Genomic DNA, 21,214 nt, shown 5'->3' with positions numbered 1-21,214 from the left:
GGCTGGTGTAGATTCAAATTCTGGGTCCTGGGAACCGTTGCATTAAGCCCTGCAGAGCAAAATTACCAGGCATTGCAAACTCAAATGTCAGCACATCAGGCTCTGTATCAGAAGGGTCTGGGGTGCAACTCCTGCCCAGGCATGTGCAGAAGGCACATCAGTTGTATTCTCAATCCTTTTTGCAAATGTCCACGCAACCTTGACTACTGCATCCCACTCTGTGTAATGTGTGTGTAATCTATTATTTAGCACTTTAAGCTCCGGCAATGATTGTGCCCATAGCCCCAGATTTACTTTTGAGATGTGCATTTTAAAAGGTGAGATTTAGTCCTGAAGATACTGCAAGGCAGAACTTAAAGCAGTGATGGAGCCACTGTTTCAATTTTATTTGGACTCACTTCATTTCATTAGTTTAAAACTGATATATATTTGATGAGTTGCTTATTAGATCAAGTGAAATACTAGAGTTTGTTTCCTCTTATGGAGGGACTAATTTTCTTAAACCTTTCCATTTCTAGCTGGTATACTCCACCATTTTTAATTCAAAGCAGCTGTATTAATCCTTTCTACGACACTCTCTGCTGCAATTACAGCACTAGCATTGAGCTTTTCAGACTTGATAGCAGATTCTAATTTTATCCCATTTGGTTTATTGTGAGGATTTTTTTTCATGCCTGGAGGTGGCTTTTCCTTAATCATTTATTCTGTACGAGATTGCTAGTAGGTGCTTAAAAGGCTTTCTTTCCTGCAAAGACCAACTGCTGGTTTCTTCTCCACCAGGACAATGTATCAGCAGTTCTCTGAATAAATTGTCTAGAAGGCAATGATTTGGAAGCTCTTGCCAAGCTAGACAGGTTGTTAGCTTTTGATCTCCTTTCTTAAATAATATCACTGCAAAGCTGCCCTAGCATGCTGCCATTAGATCTTACCTGGGTTATCTTCTCAAGACAAAAGATAACAGAAAGCTCCTTTTTTCATTTACCTAAATGGAATAAATAAAATTTCTTCAAAATTAAGGCCTCCAATTTTCATGTGAACATCCCACTGCAGGCACTAGGTTGTATGTGTGGATGTGAAGGAGCAAATGTATTCAGATGTCAATTGGAAATGAAGAGGAAAGGAAGAAATGGTAAAAAAAAAAATAGTAATCACAATTTCCTTTCTTTAGTAATTTTTTAAAATCCTTTTGAGACTCAGATTTTATCTTTGCACCTATGTTTACAGTGGCATGGCTGGCAGTACAATAAGATGTTCAAAGAAGGTGAAGTGGCTTAACTCAGGTTTATAGTCCTATTGTCCTCAGAGAGTCACCCAAATGATAATAAAAGATAGGAATGTCATGAAAGTCATTATTTCTTTGAAAGATACATTCTTCTAAATGCTTTCATGTCTCATTCATTCCCTCTCTGAACATATAGATTCTGGGGACTACCATACAGTCTTCAGCTATCCTTGTGAACTTGCAAGGTCTATCAGCTCTGTAGGATGTTCACCATTCATTACACAAAGTTGTACTTCACAAGTCTAGGGAATGAGGTTTGGTCTGTAACTGCATATACATCCCTCATCTGCAGATAGACATCATCTTCAAGGATCCCTTTTGGAAGGTGGATGATCACAGGCTTTGGATGAAACAAGCCCGTTGTTCCTGGCTGAGGGTGAAGACTAGAAAGTGGGAGTAATTGTGAGCCATTTTTGTCAGTATTAACAAATGGGCAAATAACTTCATAGTTGGACATTCAAGGAAGACTTGATTTTTGTCTCGCTCTGACTTTACTTTTGAATTATTCTTTAGTTGTGTTTAGTTTAGTTGTGTTTAGTTGTGACTTTTAGGCAGTGATTGCAACCTAAAATATATGTATTTTCTATAAGAAGCCATGTGTGCTTGTCAATTTTTTAGACACAGATTTAGTATTTCTATTCTGGCTTTGCCACAGCATATGTTGTAGTATGTGTTCTTTTGTGTGTGTATGTGTGCGTGTGTGTGTGTACTGGTACTTAATAATTTTGGACATCAGTAGAGTTGGGCCATTCTATCAGTGAAAGTGATTGCTATAGTTTTAAGTAATTAAAATTGATATTATGACTGCATTTTTTGAATGTATATTTCAGAGGCTGCTTGACAGTCAGTAAAACTAAGAACATATCCAGAACCTATCTTCAACGTATAAGGGAGTAAGGCACTGCTTGATCCAGTCTTTATGACTCAGTCAAAGCAAATTTCTGTTCATCTAGATAGTCTTTGATATTTTTGAAAAGACTTCTCCATTTCAGATAGCCGGTATCGTAAAAATATTTTAGATTGTTATTGAACAGTTATATCCTCTTTGGGAGTCTGAAATAAACCACAGAAGTTATTGCAGTTTGTTCTTTATATTTTTTGTGGATTCTTAAATGCTCTGAGTTTCTTCCTGGTTCTCCCTAGTTGAACTGTAGCTGCCAAAACAATATTGCAATATTCGTTACCTGTTGGATCGAGTCCCAGCATAACTATAATAACTCCATTGGCTTCTGCAGTTTCACTGTACAAATCTGTTCACCCTGAATATGCAGTTCTGAGTGAAAAGCTTTGATTTCTTTCTTTCTTGACAAGGGAATGCAACTCATTGCAAATGATGGAATCCCTGCTTTTTCTTATATATTACCCTGTCTATATATGTAGTTTTCAGTAGTTTTAACCAGTCTTAAAAGTTCTTTTTTTTTTTTTTGCTTGATGATGCTTAAGGTCCTGCAGATGGCTACTGGCTTCTCCTGGTCCCCCTACCCTGTATTATTTGAGCTTTGGTACGTTAAGCCTTGTTAAGGAAACTAGTGACTCAGCTTTTGTTTTAGTTTGGAACTGAGGTACTTAAAAATAAATTTGGGTCAAAATAGCATCTGCATTTTTTTGCCATATCTGCCACTATGCCTATTCTATAGGTATACCATACCTTTTCTACCAGCTCTAGTTTATTTTAAATTATTCTTTCCATGCTATCACATAAAAAACTGCATTTAGATTATAATTCATTTAGTCCTCTCATCCCTGTTTTTGAAATTAAGTTTTTACCTTTCTTTCAGCCATATCTTTAGAGTCACCCTCTTGTCATGTTTTTCCACTAATGTTGATATTGCAATGTAATGTCTTTCTGAACCTAAGATTAAATTATTTAGTATATCTAATATCTCTTAATACATGAAAGCAATCACTAAAGCCTGTAGAACCCCAATAGTATCAGTCCTCTAGTTCAATTAATATATTATCATTTATCATTACACATTTTAGAACAATTTAGACAAATTGTTATTAATGTGAAAATGCTTTTTTTCTGAGCTAGTTATGAATATTTTTTTTTTTCAAATACACTTTTGTGCAGCACTGTATCAAATGTTTAACAAAATCCAGAAATATTACACTTACTGTCTTCTCTTTGTTGGTAATTATTTTACTGTCTCTCTTCACACTCTCTTCCTCTTCCAAGTTTACATCTAATACGGCATATCTTCTGCACAATAGATAATGAGCATGTTTCTTTAATGAAACATTTCAATTTTGAGAACAGGTGGTCAAGCATCTATTCCACTGACACAAGGAAAAAGCTGTCTTGACTAGGAAATAAGTCTGTTCTATGTAAAATACGATATCTGCCATCTCAAATTGAATGGGAAATGCTCTGAGTGTGCCACTTTAACAGTGACTCTATACCCAATTTATATCATGTGCATAGCCGTTTCATTTAGGGTTTTTCCTTTATATTGGCAGCTGCTAAATAAAAGCCATTTCAATTTTCCCTTTTTGCTGAGTGAGTGGTTAGCTTGAAGTCCACTTTCTAAACAGCATCTGGCACATTTTATACACCTATAAAATATTTAAAAATAAGGTGAACCACTTTTGGCAAGCCTGTTACTTGAAACCCAAAGGGAATTCCAGAGTCTATAGCCAGCTTTATTATCTCTCTGCAAATGCAGCACATCTAGTAAGATGAGACCGTCTCCTGTGTTAACATCAAGCAGTTAGAGAGAAAGAGATGACCCTTGTCACCTGGTACAGCATCCTGCCCTGACTTTGGCCTGACAGGTACCAAAGATTTCCTGATGAAGCAAAATTCTAAGCAATTACAGCTGAGATGCAGAGGGACACCTCATTGTGCTGTCATACTTTTTGCCATGGATCAAAGCATGACAGATTGGGTATGGGCTAGAAAATAAACTTCAGAAAGAGGTTGGCCACACTGAAAGCTGAAATGCACAAGCTTAGTCATTTGCTGGCACGCTGCTATTCAAAAGGTGGAAATGTGAATTAATTTATAATAATCACATTAATTTTAATGCTATTAAAAAAGCCCGAGCCTTTTGATCGATTACTATTGTGAAGATGGTTGGGGCAGATATTAGTGATGCAGGTAACAAAAATGATGCATCGGGAAGCAGAGAAATACAACAACTTTGGTGCCTGCTGCAGCAGCAGCAGGTGTTCTGAGTGACAAGAGACAGGGGAGGGAAGATTCCCCTCTCAGGTAAAAAGAACCTAGGTACTGTGTCTCTAAACCTCTATATTCAGCATTAGCAGGGTGTTGCCTGCTGAGAAAAGTTCTTAGATGTAAAAGCACAACAACGAGAAGGTCTTATTTAATAAAATGTTTATTTCTGATTGCAAAGCGTGCAGGTCTGATGCTCAGCTCGAGTAGGCTGGCATGGCTCCATGGAACTAGAGTTAACATTTTTAGGGATTTATCAATGCTCTCAATACTTTTGTGCTTTTGTAAGACATCTCTGTAGATATTTTTTTTTTGTGCTCTTCCAGCTTTTACCTCCTGGTCCTTGCAGCTCTGCTTGTCTCAGAACAGGTTGCCATGTCTCTTTTATCTCTGATGGGAAAGTGTGGCTACCCCTCACAAAGAAGGCAATTCCTAAGGCTTAAATATAGTTATCTGTCTCCTCTGCGATTCTTTGAGTCCCTGAACTGAGATAACTGCGGCACTGGCACAGAAAGGAGGCTGCAGCAATCCATATATGTTAGTGCATATGGCACTCTCAAGGGGATGACAGGATTTCAGATTCATCAGATACATAGCTGGCCTGAAGCTGAAAGAAAAGGGTCTGGGGACAACTAGCCTGATGTATATCACCTTCTCTATTGTATCCTCCATGTTATACCTTTGGAAAGCTTTGGACATAGGTATTGCCCTTGGAAACTGTTATCTACTGCTGTGCTACAGACTTATCTGTTGGCTGATAGAGTATGGTAAATTAGTTTTTAAGCCTTGCATGTAAAAAATAATTTAAAGTTCTCAAGGTTCAGTCTTAAAGTCAATAGAGAAAAGGGAAAAAAATCATTTTAAGTCAGTAAATTGAAGATTCTTCTTTATTTTCCTAATATGCTCTCAGGTACACCATAAAGGCATTAAAAGTGCTGGTTAGGGGCTTAGGGCATGCATTATTTCTCTCCTGTGTGTTTTCTAATGTCCCCCTTTACAGGAAAAAAACCTCAGCAGTGAAGTCATTATGCCACTTCACTGCAGACAAGACAAGTGATTCTGAGGTTTATTAACCCCTTGAGTAATCTAATGGCATATAGTATGTCCTGTAAAAATGGACATTTTAAAACATAAAAAAAATTGGCTTTCCCATGAGAAATGTTCTGTTTCACTATCATACTGGCGTGGAAAGATTCAAGATCATGATAACTGTAAAAAATATGTCCTCATGGCGATAGCACTCAGCAATTTATTTAGCACAACTTTTTATTTATAGTGATATACAGTGGAATGCTGTTCCTTCATGTATGGGTGCATATGTATCAGAGGGAGACAAAAAGAGGAGAGAGTACAGGCTGCTATCTAGATAACTATCATATCGCCTATTGAGGTGAGAAAATACGAGGCAGTGTGAGTAATGAATGAATGCCCAAGTGCATTTGTGTGTGCTATTTATATTAATGTTTTGGTTTATAGTGTTTATGTTTTAAGGAAAAGAAAGAAAGGAAAGGGGAGAAAAGGAAGGAAAGGCACATGGAAAAGTAAAGTTATGCTGCTGTACCTGTAGTTTTAGAAACACCTGTGATGCAGGAACTTGATTTTACATTCTTAAGGGCATATACAAGCAAAGACAAAAGGCCAGTTTTGTTGACTGCCGGTGTAACAAGGAGAGGAAAAGTACTGGAATCAAAATCTACCACAACAAAACCTGGTAGTTCTGCCACCCTCCTTGGTACTACTCTCCATGCTTGGTGCGTGGACATGTGCACCTCCCTGCTCTCTCCTGCCTGCAGGTGACCCAGATCCCTTGGACAACATTAAAGAAAAAAAATAATAATCAACAATACCTAATAGATATTTCAAGTCATTAAATATCAACTCTGGTCTCATCCTAGTGCAATTTATTGCAGCCTGCCTTCTGCTTGAACTGACGATCTCCTCAGAAACAGTTTTAGAAATGACGTCCAGTCCAGATTGAAGATGGAAATCCTGCTTCAGTGGCCTTTAAGACATTTTTCTGTGCTGAAATAACTCTTAAAATACAAAATAACAGGAAAATTAAAAAGCTTTTACCTCTCTTCACCAGAGTCAACATGTAAAGAATATGTGGAAGATTCTTAGTGAATGTCTGCACATAAAAAATACTTCCAAGTGCCTTATGAAACACTTCTAAATGTTTATAAAACATCTATGTCTGTAAAAAATCATATATATATTTATCTCCTTTTTGTTATAAATGCTCAAATTAAAAAACTCATAGCTAACATGATTTTAAACACTTTTGAGAATAAGTTCTTCATTTGCCTGTGTATGTTCAATATATGAAACAAAAAAAACCATCTTTGTTCTCTGGGAAGGGAGAATACAACTGTTATACGATAGTGGAATTGGTCTTTTTTGTAAGTGATTTTGGAATGGGGGAAGGTGGATTACATATGTTTTATTGACTCTTGTCCTGTTCAAAATCCTTAGAAACCTGTTAAGAATTTTTTTTGTTTTTATAACACTGTATGAAGGAATATGCATGTTGGGGAGGATCTTTGGTTTCCCGAAGAAATTTCATGGACTATAGACTTTTGATATTATGTTATTGTAAGATTCTCTTAGAAGGCTATCTGATAAAACTGTGTTCAGTAAATATTGTAGTTCACACATTTTTATGTTTCAGATAAAAAAAAAAAAAGTCTTATATGCTTTCTACAAGTATTTGAGACAATTCTTTAATTTTTTTCAAGTGACATCTGGGAGATGCATTCAGCTTATTCAAGTCTTTGAAATTATTCACAGGAGTCATTTATTACTTCTTTTGCAGAGGGATACAAGAAATCTCCCCCCTTTCTCATTTTGATTGCTTCTTTTCCTTTATTATTATTCCCTTGATGCACAGTTTTTTGAACTGCTACGAAATATAAAGCTATTTTTATCACAAAAGAATATGCATAATGATATAAAACATATTTCAATTTATTTAGCCTTTTCTGGGATAAAGTCCAATTACAATCTTTAAAGTATAACCTAGCTGATATTATTCTTCCACAGAACTTTCAAGATACGTTTTCTGATAAAGACTCATTTAAATATTGTATCTTGGCTTTTTGCTGATTTAAATGTTCTGCAAAATAGATCCACTATTGTCAGTCACTGCTGTGTAGTTACCATATATATTTACGCTCAAGCTGTCTTTCCATTTTTAAGCATCTTATCTGTGCATTGAACATTTACATTTTCATGAAACTGAACTCTGAAGATCATCATATATATTTGTTTTGCTTTCATGCTCTGTGTTTTTTAATGATTTACAATAGTTATAGTTACACTGAACTTGAAGCTACTGAAGTACTTAGTCAGGAAACTAATTTTCAGGACTTGAAACTCAGATATTTTGATGGGACAGTTCACAGGAGTATTTTGCCAGGTCCAGGCAAAACCAATTGCTGTGAAACCCTGACACAAATGTAGGTGCCTTCTAGTGTTTGTAACGCTGAAAAGCTGCCCACCTGAAGTTTGTCTTGTTTCTTTATTCTACAAAACTATCCGTGTGGTAGAGAGAGGCTAAAAGAGCGTTTGTCACACCTAACAGCATCCATCTCCTGCCCCCCAGATGCTCTGTGGGCATTTCCCACATTCTCAGACAACACTGTGGTTTCTCTCCACCTTGGATCCAGCTTCAGGAGCTGAGCACTAATAGGAGATCTCGATTGTCACTATCTGAAACTGCAGCCATGGTCCTGGTCAGTGACCTGAGGTGGCACAGCTGGAAGGCAGGGCTCAACCTCCCAGCCACATCTGTCAGCACCTCTGTTGGGGCTCCATGCCAGTGGGAAGGTGCTGCTCCTCTGCTTCGGGGGGATGACAGGAGAGCCCCTGTCACTTGGTCACTCAAATCAGGCTGCCTTTAAAGGCTAGGTGGTAAAACCCTAGGTATTTCATATTTCATTTGAATTCCTTCATGCATGTCCTGGTTTCAGCTGGGAAAGAGTTAATTTTCTTCTCAGTAGCCGGAGCAGGGCTGTGTTTTGGGTGTGGTGTGAGAGCAATGCTGATGGCACACGGGTGGGGTTGGTTGGTGCTGGGTGATGTTCATACTGAGTCAAGGACTTCTCAGGTTCTCAGGCCCTGCCAGGGAGAGGGCTGGGGGGGCACGGGGAATTAGGAGGGGACACGGCCAGGACAGGTGACCCCAACTGGCCAAAGGGATATTCCATACCATGGGATGTCATGCTGAGTATATAAGCTGGGGGAAGAAGAAGGGATGGTGGTGGTGGTGGTGGTCGGGCCATTTGATGTTATGGTGTTTTTCTTCCCAAGTAACCATGATGCATGCTGGAGCCCTGCTCTCCTGGGGGTGGCTGGACACCTGCCTGCCCATGGGAAGTGGGGAATGAGTCCTTTGCTTTGCTTTGCTCGCATGTGCAGCTTTCGCCTTCCCTATTAAACTGCCTTTATCTCAGCCCAGGGGTTTTCTCACTTGTACTCTTCCGATCCTCTCCCCCATCCCACTGTGGGGGGAGTGAGCCAGCGGCTGCGTGGGGCTTGGTTGCTGGCCGCGGTTAAAGGGTCACGGCACATTTTAAAGCATGTGTTGTGCTGTTCAGTTTTGGGGAGTAAGCAGGAGAATGAGCCAGATATTGTACATGGCAATTGCATGGCTAAATCATTTTGCTTTGCAAATAGTTGTGTCTGCTGTTTCTGACGTTTGTGTAATATCAGGACATATGCTTTCTATATCAGTCTTCAAAAACCAGATAATCTCCTCTCACCAGTTGCTAGATGTATAGACTTGCCTCAAACACTTGCTGGTGAACAGTCTGTCTACCTTTCTATTATTTATTGTGGTTGTTGTTTCTACCATGGCTGATACTTTTTTATCCAACTGGAGAGACCTCCGCCTTTTACAGTATATATTCATTTCGTCAGGTGCTATTTAAATCTTGCCTCAGACATCTTCCACTCTCCTTTGCTGTCCTTTCACAACTGAAGGTACTTACAGTCAGAACAAACAAGAAGCTGATGGAAGAGCAGCTCAAGGATGTCATGCCGGTCACACTAACCAGCAAAAAAAAAAAAAAAAGTTGGCAGTGTGTGGGTTTGCAGATAGTTGAGCCAGGGCGGGTACAGAGCCAAAGTGGGTACAGACTGAGGCAGAGATGGGTTTCTTTTGTAGCCAAGCAGATTTTACTGTGAGATGTGTCCTAGGAGAGATAGAGTTAGCATTGCTCAGGCAGCCAGCTATGGCTAAGTATTAGGAGAATAATCTTAATTTACTAAAACTCATCTGAACTTCTGAGACGTTTAGGCTAACCTAAATATAGAATTTTCAGCAGGTTCATACTGAATGGGTGTGCTCCACTCTCCCAACGCTAAATATTTTGCTTTTGTTCATAAATTTCTTTTTATTATGTATTTATGTAAAAAGATCGTAGATGCCCAACTTTTTTCTATGCATTGTTCTTTTATCAAGCTGAGTGTTTTATTTACTGTATACTTTCCCTGCCACATATTGAAGCTGCTCTGAGCCAGTGCTGTCCACTGTCACTGTAATAACTAAGCCAACTAATATTAAACCTGGGATCTAACAGGTGTAAAACCAATCAGTCTCCTTAAAAAAAAGGGAGCAATATCTTCCTGTTTCATTTCTCATAGGAAAAAAGGTCCAGTAGGTCAGTCCTATCCTCCTTCAGATTCATGACTGTGTATTGTAAAAAATTACTAGATACTTTTTCCCAACTACAGACACAGAACTGAACCTTCTTCTGGGGTGTGGAACAATCCTTGTGAGCTTCTTGTTTGTGCAGGTTATTCCAAATTAATTTTTCTCTTTAAAAATGGTGGTTCCTTCCTCCAAAGCATCTAGCACCATCTAATGATGAGACAGGTTCTCATCCATGCTTTACTTTTGTCTCGCTTCCACCACCCTCATTTTCTGCTGAAGATTGGTATGAGAATGACAGATCTATCTCCCACTCTCCTTGCTTCCTTGCTTTGCTAGTCTGGAAGTCAAGAGGGGTCTTCCTCCCTGTTATGGTTCAGCAAGGGCTGTGGAACTATCCACACCAGCCTGTCAGCATTGTAACTGTGTAGTCACAAATTGCCTATACTGAAAATACAAGGACCGTGGTAACACAACAGGAATGAAGGCATTACTTTCATGTATACAGCTGTCCCTCAGCTCCTCCTCTGCAGCGAAGCTGTGGCGTATTAGCAGTAAACTGAGGGAGACTCCTAGGTTCAAAGTAATTATTTTACAATACGAGTTTATTAAGTGATCTGTCTGTTGGCTTTATATTGCTTTGTATTTTTCTGCCACCCTCATAAAATTCCTTTCTTCCTTGCTTGCCAGATGCATGGCATAGTCTCTAAACCACAGTAAAGATGACTCTCATAGCTGTCACTCTGTATTTCTCTCCCCTTGTTTCCTGACCAAATAATTGCAAATACTTTGGAACAAAGTGAAGCTTTCAGGGTTTCTTTTCAAAATTTTTAAGCTTTTGTTCTTCATTTACTATTAGTGAAATTCCTTCATTGATGTGTGGCTTTTTTTTTTTTTTTTTTAATGGGTAAAACTCTTTTTCTCAACTTCATTAAAACTTAAGAAATTCATATACAAATATAAAAAGACATTAGCAGAACCAGAGTTTCAGAACAAAACTTCACTAAAGTTATAGACCTTCTTGATCAGATCTTTGCTTGAAATAGCAGTTTGACAATAAAACTCTTTTCTTGATCCAGAAAGTTCCGGCGGCGGCGGCAGCAGCAGCAGCAGCTGTAATAGTAGCAGTAGTGCCTCTGGAATTATAGATGTAAACTGACCATGACTATGGAGCATCTGCAGTGGTTTTTCTTGTCATAGCTGCGGCTTTAAATTATATTTGCAGGGTTGCTTGTGGTTTATGGGGGTTTTATTTGCTAGTTTACTTGCTTTACTTTTTTTTAGGAATGCAAAAGCATTATACAAAGTTCTATGGTATGGATGAGAATTCCTTTATTTCTATGAATAACTACAATTGATTTAACCTTCCAGAAATAAATATTTCTGAAATGCTAGGAGAAACAGCTAAAGTGAAAGAGAAGAGGGACAGGCTGGTCTATTAATCTTTATTTTGTTGCTTAGCCTGATAGATTGTTTTAGTGTTTCAGTCAGTTAGTTGCAACTAATAATGGAAAAGAAAGTCTATTAAAAACACTAAAAACCTACAGTGCTTTGTTTTGCAGTGGACTATCGGCTAGAACTTGACAACAGCTAAGGTGAAAGCTGCCAGTTCATTTTATAGCTCTTTGCTTTACCATTACATACAGTGGACTGGAAATGTTCTAGCTGTTGTTCCTTTGCCAGTAAGTGTAATTTAAAGTTGGTCTTCTTAAGCAGTTTGTTACCAAGTTGCAGTCTGGTTTTATTCTTTTTTCTGCTAGGAAAAGAGCCTTCTTTAACTGTGTACTAAGGGTCACTTTCTGTTTGCCTGCGCCTAAAACTTCTCCACCCCTCCTCCTTCTTCTGGACCTGACATTTTCTGCAATAAGATTGAAAAGGTGTTTAGTTTCTGCTGTTCTGGATTGTTTTAGGGTCCTGCTGAGTGGACTCATAAAAGACGTAGCCACTGTTCTTTCTGTGTTGTTTCCCTCTCTGCCCCTTCCCTCCCCCCACTCCAATTAATGCCATTAACCACAGTTGTTCAATATGATCCAAAGCTCAGTGTGTGAAGTCAAACAACAGAAAGTTTCTCTGAATTTGTGAACCTGGGTCAATTATGGTGCTAAACAATTTATGTTAATATCCAGTATGTTGAGAGTATTCTTTGAATGCTCAGGATTCACTCTGTTAGGAAGCAGAAATAATCTCAAGTGACTAGCTGGGATTAGTCACAGCAATTACAAACAGTGGTAGGGATTAGCAAAGGTAAAGTATTTGAAAGCATTCAATCGGTTCCTGTATACATATTGAAGCCTTGCATAATATTATTCTTAATGAAAAACAGATCTATGAAATGGAGATCTGAATGTTCATAATTTCCCAGAAAGCAATAAAAACATTATTTTTTTTTAAAAAAAAAAAGTGTTATGCAAATGAATGGTTTGGCCAAAATTGAAAAGTTCAAGAAAAGACAGACAACCAGAATTAGAACCTGGCTGAGATTAAAGATTACTTCTGGTTCTGCATGTCATTTTGGATGAGGTTTGGTTTTTCAGTTCTAAAAATCAGAGTGGTTTGTAATTCATGTACAGTTTTATGTACATCTCCAGTATAAAACAGGTTTGTTTGCTCTCTGTAGTATTTAACATTTTCATAAATTGTGAATTATATTTATGAAAATCACAGAAATATTCATCCAGATAGAGGTAAATTCACTTAGTCTTTCAAAAATTATACTACTTTCAGGTCACAGTGGTGCCAATAATAGCTTCACTGTAAGATATTCTGAATAATTCATAAGCATAAGAATGACATTCTGACATTTACCTAATCTAGCCTAAAAGATTAGGATCTAATAGGAAACTTGATAATATGCATTAGCTGTTTGTAAGAGGGCAGGCTTGAAGACCCTGCACAGGGACACAGGACTCCTCTCGAGTCATTCTCTTATCAGGTGCTTGAACTGTGCAGGCAGGTGCAAGGTAATTATTACTGTCATAGAATCAGGTGGTGCTGTTGACCCCACTGAGATTATAAAAAGGAACTGGAGGCTTCTGTGGGGGAAAAAAGGGTTTTTGAGGTAAGGATTGTGTAAGTGTAGCTATGAGGTGACCCAAGTCTGGGGAAGAAATTTAGGATTTCCAATTAATGGTTGTAATGACTGCATAAAGTTTTAACTATGACTTTTAGGTCATGTGGTATAAACTTGCTAGGTTGTACCAATGATGGTCTGGGAAAAAATTTTTTCTTCATCTGGATTCCTAACAGTTTGGAACATGTGAGTAGTCTAAGGTCTTCTTCCTTCTGCTGCCTAGAAGCTCCAAGGAAAGGAGTGAGTGTGAAATGTAGTGGATGTAGATGTGTTTTGTTTGAGCATTCACTTGTCTTGGTGTTTCTGTAATTATGGAAGATGGGGAGGTTTATGGAATGTAATCGGAATGTCTTTGGTTTTGCTTGCAACTTATAAACCTGAAATATCTTACAATTGATTGAGACTAGACAGTTAAGCTGGGTGCCACTGTCATAAATTATAATAGATTACTCCCCCTCCTTTTTTGCTACTCTGGAGCAGGGCAGGATGCCTTTCTTACTACCGCTGTGTCTTTATTATGGTGATCTTTCTTGGCAGGTCACGTAATGTATCCTTGTCTACGTATCTTAAGTACTGCATGATTTATTTTCATTTGTGTTGATCTCTACTGTTAATTAAACTAAAAATAACACTTCAGCTTTGCTGTTTTAATATCCAACTTTTCTTCTGCTCTGTTCCTAATCAGAACGATTGAATGCCCTAAGGAAAAATAAACAATCTCAGCCTTTGTAGGACTGATTTTTGTTTGGAAATTGTCAGAGCACAAAATACTGCCTGTGCTGTTATAATAATCCATGCAGAAGGAGGCAGATCTTGGCTCCAGGGAAGGCCGACCTATTTAATAGAAAGATTGGCTAGTCCAAGGAAGCCATTTTTTAAGCAGATTGAGGTTGCTGTGATCTGCAGGGATATGTGTGTTAGAACTAATAAGTTATCACTGTACACATGATGCTTTCCTCCTGATTGTTTTGTTTTAATTCCAGCAAAAGCTATGGAAAGTCCCCAAACAGTGTCTGCTGTTGACCTGCTGGGTTTATGGCCCCAGGTAGCCAAGCACTTCAAGCTACTCATTTTGAAATATATCACAGACCGCTTGGATGCGACGAGAAAACTAAAAAGTTGTGAAGCTTGAGAGATGAAAGTGGCAAAGATGAAGAACTAGTTAGAATTTTTTTTTTTTTCCCTCCAGTCAGAGTAACTGAGTAATTGCAACCTAGCCAAAACTATGCAATGAAAATAATTTGTCTCTACAGCAGACAGCTGCTGTCTTCATGCTCCTATGGTGGTACCATTTGTGTTACACATGTCCACTCCTTGCATTCTTGGGCTCCATTAAATTGCATTGAATACCACTGAATATATAGTTCCTCTGTGCTATTTCATCTGGCCTATATTTTATTTCCTGCCTTTTGAATCCGCATAAACTTCAAGGACTCAAAACAGAAGTGTGGCCACCTGGTAGTGAAACAAACAATGGCTAATAAAACTCACCCCATCAGGCAACCCCTTGAAATTTTAATTTCTGCTTCCTGGTTGAGAGATACGGTGTTACTCTGAGTCCTAAATTATTTCATTAAATTTTCTTCACTCTGTTCAATCTTTAAAAAAAATAATTACCATTTTCTCATTCTGTCAATTAGTGAAAACGTACATAAATTACATGAGAGGTACTCAAGTCCTGACTTCTTTCAGAGTTCTATTATATAAAACTATTCTAAAAAAACATTTGCTGTGTTTAAGTTGGTTATATAGTTTTTTTAAATGAAGTATTAAATAAAATTATTAAAAAGGACTCATGTTTAGAAACAGGGGAAGGTCTGTCCAGGTTTTTTTTACTGGAGTGCCAGGCAATGACATCTGTTCTATGACAGTGTAAGGTGAACCACAGTGGTGCTTTGTCTAAATAGGACTGTCACTCAAAAAGGTAGGTGGTGGGGTTTTTTTGTTTTGCTTTCATGTTAAAATGGAATTAATATTTGAATAAAATGAGTGTATAAGGAATCGTGCCATTTCTAAGAAAGGAAACTTTAAGTATGTGTGGCCATAAGGAACACTGACTATTTAAATAGGGAATCTACTTATTTATTTTGGTATGGGATTCCTTTTCCTCCCCCAGTGCTTGTCCAAACTGCATGTGTTTTTCTATCCCGGCAGAAGAAGAATGGGGTGTTCTCTGGTGTTCAACAGCAGATACCAGTTTTTTTAATCAATGTTAGCTCAACCATGTAACGTCTCCATGGATTAGGTTTAACACAATATTGATAATGGTGAAAATAAAGTAGGAAAGAAAAGGCAGTGCTTCACTGTAGTCATCAACAATCCACCAAAGAATTTCAGGTTGTAAGTTTCCTTGTGTATTGTACCCATTTATGGTCTGTTAACACCTAAACCCTGTTTAAAAATTGTATTCCCTGTATAGGGCAAGGGGGGAGAAAGGGGTTTGTGTATGAATTTGCCTAGGAATCTAACAGTCTTCTATTCAAAGATCATAAGAAAAGGGGTATTAGATGATGTAGTCATAAAATCTAGTATGAGATCTTCAGTTTTCCCTTTCCTATGGGATTGTAGTCGTAAAATTCCCAATTTTGACATCTCTTAACTTGAAGAAGATATACCACATAGAACTTGGTTTCTAAGCATTATTCTACAGTCTTAGACAACTTGGATAACCTAAAGGTACCTCATTCACCAGTAGTTCATCTGTGTCTTATTAGAAGCTTTAGGGGCTTTGTTCTTGTTAATTATTATCTTAAACACTACTGAAGGATCACCATAACCCCACCTATTTTTATCATGGCTGTTTCAACTTAGTCTCCCTAAACCTTCTTAAGGGAATAGTTGAACAGAAACTGAAATAACGCTGCAGTTTAAAAGCCACCTTGCTCTTTGTAGGCCCTTCACTGCTATGCTACTGACACCCAGAATGTCTCTCCTTTAATACATATAACACTGTACCTATGAACTGCTATTGAGAGCTTTGTTAATAGTTTGCATACAAGCTTTATATTTTGTTTGTAAGCACTTGAACTTTTTTATTATTTTTGATTTTCTTTATGAAATAAAATACGTGCTTTCAGAAAAGGGAAAACTAAAATGTAAATTATGATGTCCTTTTGGTTAAATAAGTAATCTTGGTGGAGGAAAGGTGGGAGGGGTCAGAAATAGGCCAGGTTAAATATGTGCCTGCTGGTATATAGATTAACCTGCTTTTCTTATAAAGCAGACAAGTAGCTAATTCATATTTTTACTGCCATGGAGTTTTTAAATCTGTTTTCAGATACCCTAAATTATTTCCAGTGTTTTGGAATGGATCTATAACTGGTGACAACTTTCAGGGCTCCCTTTACATTAGTAGAATCATGCTTGTTTCTGTCAGAAAAGGACCCGTGCTGTATGTGAAATTAGAACTGTGTATGTACACCTCCACCCTGACTGCATGCTTTGTTCTAGACTGTGGCATCTTGTCAATCAGTCAGTCATTAGCATTTATGTAACACCTTGAAGAGTTTTACGAATGAGAGCAAATTAAAGCAAAGCTAATTCAAGTGACCTTGTTTGATTTGAATTGTGTCAGGGAGCCCTGAGTCTATACCTGAGAGGAGTGCAATGGCACTATGGAAATACTACTCTTCTTGCTTTTACTTTATTTATATAGTTCATATGAATGAAAAGTCACAGGTAACTGAAGGCCCTTTTCATAAGGAAAACAGAAAGACTGCTCTTGTAGTAGTATGTTCCCAGGCTGGGAATGGGAATTGGTGTCACTTGGACTATGTAGGACTCGGTATTTACCCCTTTTTCAAGTCAACAGAAGTCTTGAGTCTAACTTTACTATCCCTCATCAGACAGCAATTCCATGTTTAATCTCCACCTGCTGTGGAAAATATAAAAAAGGGGATTGAATAGGGATTAGGTAGAGAGTTTGCAAGTGTTATAGGTGCATACACTTTCAGATACACCTTACAACAGTTGGTCTGGCACTCACGCATATGTGCCATCAGAGTACGTAGTACAATTGAATAAGTGGCAACTAAATTTCCAACAACTTATTTGATCTATTTTTTCCATAAAAACATGGCTACAGTTATTTAAACTTAGACTGCATGAAACTGAGAAATAAAACTGTTGTTGTTTAACTCTGGCTGGCAACCAAGCCCCACACACACACCCCTCACCCAGACAGATTGAGAAGAGAATTGGAAAGGAATGTGAAACTCAAAAGTTGAGATAAGAACAATTTAATAGGTAAAGCAAAGCAAGGAATTAATTCACTCCTTCCCACGGGCAGGCAGGTGTCCAGCCATCCCCAGGAGAGCAGGGCTCCAGCATGCATCATGGTTACTTGGGAAGAAAAACACCATAACACTGAATGCCACTCTCCCTGCCCCCCCCCCCCTCTTCTTCCCCCAGCTTATATACTCAGCATGACATCCCATGGTATGGAATATCCCTTTGGCCAGTTGGGGTCAGCTGTCCTGGCTGTGTCCCCTCCCAGTTCCCCGTGCCCCCCCCCCCCCAGCCCTCTCCCTGGCAGGGCCCGAGAACCTGAGAAGTCCTTGACTCAGTATGAACATCACCCAGCACCAACCAACCCCACCCGTGTGCCATCAGCATTGCTCTCACACCACACCCAAAACACAGCCCTGCTCCGGCTACTGAGAAGAATGTTAACCCTATCCCAGCTGAAACCAGGAAAAAAACCTATTATGGTAATACAAAGTTGTTCTTGCATAATCATGAATTCAAAATTATGTTACTTGAAGACAACCAACTGTTTATATTTTGGCTGATCAGCTTAAGGCAAATAACTTATCAAATATTGGTCATCTATTTTTGGCAGTAATAACTTCTTTGTGTGACCCTGATGATAAGTTTGGGAGTGCTACTACATTAAACCAAAATAGCTTGTGCTAATCAACTACATTGAACATGCGCAAGTCAGAAGGCTAGTTACAGTTACTATGAACTTTGGGAGGGCGTTTTTATATCAGGAAAAGACTGATGCGTGTGACTCTGTCCCATGTTTGCCTTTCCATGTCAGCAAGACTTTAAGCCTAAACTTTTTCTCTATCCTGGATTAACTGAACTGCATGAAAGTGTGTAAAAAGAAGCTGAAGTTTTATACTGCTGAAGAGTCAGTCTAGGTATGACACTAAGTTATCCTTGTCTTGTGATTTGGGCCAGCATAATTCATACCATGTGAAAAGCTGGGTGATTACCAGTTGCCACCTTATGTTGCAGGTATATTTTAAAGTTTTCAAATCAGATGTCTGTGAAAACATTGCTGTAAAATTATGTGGTTTTGTTATTCCATGTGAGATGTAATATTCATAGCTGTTGTGCTTTAACCCCAGCTGGCAACTAAGTCCCACACAGCCATTCGCTCACCCACCCTGATGGGATGGGGGAGAGAATCAGAAGAATAGAAGTGAGAACTTGTGGGCTGAGATAAAGACAGCTCAGTAAGTAAAGCAAAAGCAAAAGAAGGGATTAATTCACTACTTCCCATTGGCAGCAGGATTTCAGACATCTCCCATCACACTTAATAGTTACCTTGAAAGACAAAACACTGTAACTCACAATGTCCCTCCCCTTCCTTCTCCCAGCTTTATATGCTGAGCATGACATCATGTGCTATGGGATATCCCTTTGACAGTTGGGCTCAGCTTTTCCAGCTGTCTCTTCCCAATTTCTTGTGCACCACCAGCCACTTGCTGGTGAGGTGCTGTGTGAGCTTTTCTCAGCAGTAACTAAAATATTCCTGTATTGTCAATGCTGTTTGTAGCACCAGTCCCAAACAATGCAACATACTAGCTACTATGAAGAAAATTAACTCTATCCCAGCCAAACCTAGCACATTCTCCACCCCTTATTTCATACTATTTAAGTCATGCTTAGGTCCCACACTATCCAATACATCCACATTAATCACCACCACCTTTCCTATCCTTTGGTATAATACTCAGATATCATTCCCTAAGTCTAGGAACCATCCCTGCAAAGTGTCTAAAATGTCCATGGAGTTCATTTAGAGAATGGCCACCTGTTCTGGCGGTCAGTCAGGACAGGACAGGTGGTGTGTTGCAGTTACTGGGCGCCAAAGCCAGCTCAGGCTGGGTTACTGCAGCACTTGCACTGCTTCCTGTACGGCTTGTCCTCCATTGGTTCAGGTGATTCTTGCTAGAGTCATTCTTATAATGTGTAACTCAAATCATGGGTTACAGAGATTTAAGGGTTTATCCGTTACAATATAATTTGACAGCAAGAAAGGAATGGTGTTTGTAGTCTCATTTTGCAAATGACAGCGACCCAATGTATTGGCAATATTGTGCATGTCAATTTTAATGGCATATGGCAGTGCTGATTTCTCATTCATGTTGAGGGGAGCTCTGGCCCTGGTGCAGCCAGCAGAAGACTCACTCTAACAGACTTGGGGCTTAATATTCATGCAGTGTAACTGAGAATTTCAATTGAAATGATTGTACTTTCATTAGCTCAGGTGTACCTTAAGAGTATAAGATAACTGATTGCAAATAAGTCAATGCGATGAGATCTGCTGTTGGGGTAGCACAAAAGATCCCTTACCTCCTTCTAAGGAAAAAAGGGCAACTCATATATTTTTAAAGTCAAACAAAATGGCTATCCAAATCCCACTGCTCTAAAACTTTTGTGTGTTTTTCAAAAACACACATCTTTTTAACATCTTAACAAATGATCTTTTTAAAAATTATACTGTTATAAGCTGCTCAAAAAGAAAGCAAAAAAAGAAATAAAGAAATGACTGGACACCTGTCTGCCAATAGGAAGTAGTGAACAAATTCCTTGTTTTGTTTTACCTATTAAATTGTTCTTATCTCAACTTCTGAGTTTTACATTCCTTTCCAATTCCTTTCCCCATCTCTCTGGGTGAGGAGGGAGTGAGCAAAAAGAAAGGTTATCTTGCAGCATGTGTTTTTGTTTTTAAAAAAAACACAAAGAAACATTCATGGGGCTTCCAAGGCATATTATTTCAAAAACATTTATTTTGTTTTTTTACATAATTCTGAAGTCTTAAAGATTTTCCACTTTAATAAATAAAACAAAGGTATATTAAAGGCATTTTAAATGGCTCTTCCTTTACAAATTTAAGATGATAATTCATTGTCTGGACGCCTCCTGAGTCTGTGAAAAATTATTATATAACTGTTTAACTATTTTTATTGCAGCATCTCTTACTGGAGTAACTTTGCCATATTTGTGTGTCATGCATTAAGAAAATACTCTTTCTTACTTCCATGCACACTTATTCTAAATTAGAGAGCAGGGTTCCATTTGTCTTCAATAATAGATTATTTTATTCAAGGAGTAGAGGATATTAGTCCAGGGTTCTAACTCTGTCTTAATCTGTTACGAGGTAAAAATCATAGATGTATCACTTGGTTTCAAAACAGACTTTTCTAACACTTTTATAGAGGGTGTTATGGGTTGAAAATGCAGCTTTAAATTAAGTGCAAGATGTATGTATGTGTTAAGATATGAGTTCTACTGTTCATTTTCTGTCCCAATTCCAGCATTCATATCCTTCCTGTCACTAAGCCTCGCTGCCATATGCCTCCTCATTTGTAGTCCCTGACTTGTCTTTTCCAATAGATAATCTAGGTGCTCACATAAGAAGGGAGACTGCTCTGGGGTCCTGCTAACAGAGGGGAGAAGGGGGCTGGCTAATAAGCTTGTGATCATGACCAAAATTGCTGTGGTTTTTCATGCATTGTGTAGGGTTTGATAGTGCTGAATTATATTGGAATGCTGTGAGCATACAGGACAGAACTTAAAGCATGAATTAGGCGAAATGAGCTCTGTAAGGATCCCTCAAGGCCCTTTAACTGGCGTAAGCACTACTAAACGTGGTGTCAAGTGGCACTGCTTAAAGTGGAGTTTGTTTAGTGTTTTTCGTTGGTCTGTTTTACAGTATTCTTGGAAAAAATATCCTTGTCCCATCACCCCATGAAGGTTTTAAAGAATTAAGGTAACTGTAATTCCAGCAGAAGCCTGTCTGGG

The sequence above is a fragment of the Falco cherrug genome, chromosome 2 (genome assembly GCF_023634085.1).
Source record: "Falco cherrug isolate bFalChe1 chromosome 2, bFalChe1.pri, whole genome shotgun sequence".
Lineage (NCBI taxonomy): Eukaryota > Metazoa > Chordata > Aves > Falconiformes > Falconidae > Falco > Falco cherrug.
The sequence above is the reverse complement of the archived record's forward strand: the minus strand, read 5'-3'. Positions refer to the sequence as shown.